At 44.0% G+C, this 3,758-nt stretch overlaps 1 protein-coding gene across 1 annotated transcript in view; it reads right to left on the bottom strand.

Annotated features, from left to right (window-relative positions):
• Positions 1-3,016: 3,016 nt before the first annotated feature.
• The window catches only part of mms22l (MMS22-like, DNA repair protein), a 52,966-nt gene continuing 52,224 nt past the window's right edge, over positions 3,017-3,758 (bottom strand). Inside the window, exon 26 of the mRNA XM_063199617.1 lies at positions 3,017-3,758. This exon is cut by the window's right edge and continues 141 nt beyond it. The gene's annotated coding sequence lies outside the window, so the exon portion shown is untranslated.

Here is a 3,758-nt window from a genome sequence, read left to right as displayed (position 1 = left end):
CGCACGCACACACACACACACACACACACACACACACACACACACAAACACACACACACACACACACACACACACACACACACACACACACACACACACACACACACACACACACACACACACGCACGCACGCACGCACACACAGAGCATAGTGTCTTTAAAAATAACTTTAATTAAGAACAATCTCTAAATGTTTACCACTGCCTCAGTACTACGGTACTAGATGCAAAGGGGAAGCCGAGGGGAAGGCAGACTCCCCCGTCTTCTGACCCACGGCTGGGGCAGACACTGTAGTGGAGGCCTCTGGTCTCATGGGACATCTATGAAGAGGATGGTGATGATGATGATGATCCACCTGCTGGATCAGTATGTCTTAGTAATCAAGCCAAGCCACGTGAGTCCAGTGTGTGTGTGTGTGTGTGTGTGTGTGTGTGTGTGTGTGTGTGTGCGTACACACTGCTGTTCCATCTGTAAAAGAATACAGGACTCGGAATACACTGGAGTGTGGAATGCACAAGGACTGTTGCTGCTGCCAGATCCCTACAGTGGCTGTAGAGGCTCAAATGTAACTGGTCAGAGATGTCTGAATGCGCCTGAACATTAAATCTGTCTCCAGATGGACCCAATAAGCTGTAACCGTGCCTGCTACATTACATTACATTACATTACATTACAGGTACATTACTTACACAAAGCTGTATGTGTCCAATAAATATAGTACTGTATAAGAATAGCAAAATGCTGGTCATGTAGGCCTACTGTGTTCTGTTGAGAGCCGTACTGTACTGGCACTGTTAGTACTAGAAGAGGTGTCAATCAATCCAGGCTCGATGAAATTTTCCTTCTAACCAAGGTGACATCTCTGACTTCATCAACGTTTTGATTTGGTTGACTGACATTGTAAAAATGACTGTAAAAAAAAACCTAAAGGTTCCTCAGAGAACACTTAGCGGTTCTTCACTGTGGCATTCAAAGAACCGCAAAGAGGCTTAAGAGGTTCACTGGTTTGCCACTGTGTGAGGAGGAGCCCCTTTAGAAAAACCTTGGGGTTCTGTTCCTGCCGTGGCCTAACGATAGGGCAGTAGGTCACTACGCCGGCAACCCGGGTTTGATTACAGCCTGCGTCATTTGCCGATCCTTCCCCATCTCTATCTCTCCCCACTCGCTTCCTGTCTCTCTCACACCGTCCTATCGCAATAAAGGTTTTACCCCCCCTGCACACACACACAAAAAAGAAAACCTTGGGGTTCCTCCAAACACCCATGAGGTTAATCAGAGAACCTTTAGGAGTTCCTCCGCAGTGACAACTGAGGAACCTTTAATTTTTAAAGTGTACCTGAACTGGGTCTTGAATGTGAAATGCAAAGCACTTAAAAGTGTCGCAAAGTGGCTTCTGCTGTTTGAGAAGTGAGTCGGGATGTTTCTTGTGTCTGTCCCTTTCTTCATCCCTGATCCCCAAGGTAACTACCTGAGGACTTCTGTGACGCCTTGAGCACCCACGGCTCTCTCTGTACACATGCTTATCCCACAGATTGTCTTTCACCAGTTAGGGAGAGAGAAGCCTCGTGGTCGTCAAAGCAGTGTCAGTATTTAGTCAGCCATCCATGATTATCACGGCATCTACTTCTGCCCTAGTGGATTTGATTTTGAAACTCTCTCTAGTCTCTCTAGTTTTTATCCCTCTCCTTACCCCGCCTTCTCAAGGCTTAGTGATTAGGGAAAGCCATTTGAATACCATTTACATCCTGCCCAACACACACACACGCACACGCACAGGCACACACACACACACACACACACACACACACACACACACACACACACACACACACACACACACACACACACACACACACACACACACACACACACACACACACACACACAGAGAGAGAGAGAATGATCTGATTGATGGTAATGAGTTGGAGATTACAGTGCAGCTGAGGAAACGCAAAAAGAGGAATGAAAGATGGGGGCGAAAAAAACACAGAAGGACCTAGGAGACAGACAGGGTTGCCAGATGAGGCTGATGATATCCAGCCCCAAAATGCTCAAAACCCGCCTGGAAGCACTAAATCCCGCCCATTTCTATGGCCAAAAATTTGGCGTTTTTTTTCTCTCCTAAATCCATTTTTACTTGCAGACGGCCATCCTAAGCAGCCCAACTGGGCAGGAAAACGCCCAATCTGACAACACCGGAGACAGAGCCAGTCAGTGAGTGCTGGGCCCCACGGCTACACTGGACATTAGCCCCGATCCCCTCACCTCTCCAGTCCACAGTCCACACATCCTGGGAGTTGGTGGGTGGATGGGTATCCATTCACGACCCGGTCTACATTACAGAGTTGCATGTGTGTCAGTGCTCATTATGTGCTTCTGTGTGGAAAGGGGTGTGTTTCTATAATAGCTGTAATACCGTGCTCAGGATTAGGGCTGCCTGTCTGCAAATGTCTTTCTATCATGATTGCTTGCCTTGTCTTTGACAAGCAGCAGCAAACTCTCAGCCCTAAAACTTTCCAACTGGCCTCGACTTTTTGACATCAACTTTACCGTCAATGTGTTGGATCATTGTGTGGCCTCCAGCAAAACATGTTGAACTTGAACATTTCTTGTCACCATGTGAAGTAAGGACTCGTTTAAGAGAGCCATATAATTCCATACAAGCCCAATATCTACTGATGTGATAAGTTATTTATGGTGACAGCCATAAATTATCACTAGCAGGTTGACAAACCAAAATCCCTGCCCCCATTTCTCTTCTCACACAGGTAACTTAATTGAATACCCATCACAACACATCAAGTTATTTCGCAAAAAATACATATGTTTTTTAATGCTTCCGTGTACATACAGTAAATAATAATGATAAATAAAACATGATTATGAAGCAGCAAGTGTTGAAATGTCTGTTCTCTTAAAAAAATGGATACAACTGTTCAATGGGGGCAATTGGCCAATTGCAGAGAAATAGAGCAGATTGTAACACCTTGAAGGCTGACTGTAGTACCGGATGGAGATCACAAATAGCCTACACACTTTCTCCACTGACAGGTTAGGGTAGGGGATGGGTTTTGGTCTAGTGTAGGCACAGTTTGACATTTGATCTCACATAGAAAACCCATGACTGTAGAAATGTGATACGATATAATTTCAAGACATCAAGATATGAATATTAATAACAATAAAAAATATTTATTTGTAAAGAGTGTGTTCTGAATGTGCTGTTTTTCTCATAGTGTTGAGAAAGAAATTGATGCAAGTTGGCAGTAACTGGATAAAACCTGTTGATGACTAGTGATGTGAGTGAAGGGCTCCCCCTCGTCACAAACGCTGATATAGCCACTGCATACAATGCCAAAGGACCATGCCGAATACTTGGCAGGAGTAATGCAGACTTGATGTGAACCACTCAAATATGTACATGTCTTTAGTTTCTTTAATTATGACGTTTAAAAAAAATGAACTGTACAGAATCTACTCTATGTACATTAGACATAAATATATCACACTTGCACAGCTTTTTACATGATTTTCACATTCAGGAGCAATATTTAACTTTCACATATGTACAGTACACACAGTAACAAGACACTGATCTCTTCTGGGTCTTTGAAGAATGATCAGATTTCAGTTTCAACATTATGGCATAAGTGATTGAGGGTCCTGAAAGGCATTTCTTATCATTCACCCAGTTGGCTTGAAACACTGTGGGTTCTTGAGTTAAGATGAGACTACTATTTAGCCTTATAAACATCTGA

This window comes from Engraulis encrasicolus, chromosome 5, assembly GCF_034702125.1.
Source record: "Engraulis encrasicolus isolate BLACKSEA-1 chromosome 5, IST_EnEncr_1.0, whole genome shotgun sequence".
In the NCBI taxonomy this organism is placed as follows: Eukaryota; Metazoa; Chordata; class Actinopteri; order Clupeiformes; family Engraulidae; genus Engraulis; species Engraulis encrasicolus.
The sequence above is the reverse complement of the archived record's forward strand: the minus strand, read 5'-3'. Positions and strand labels throughout refer to the sequence as shown.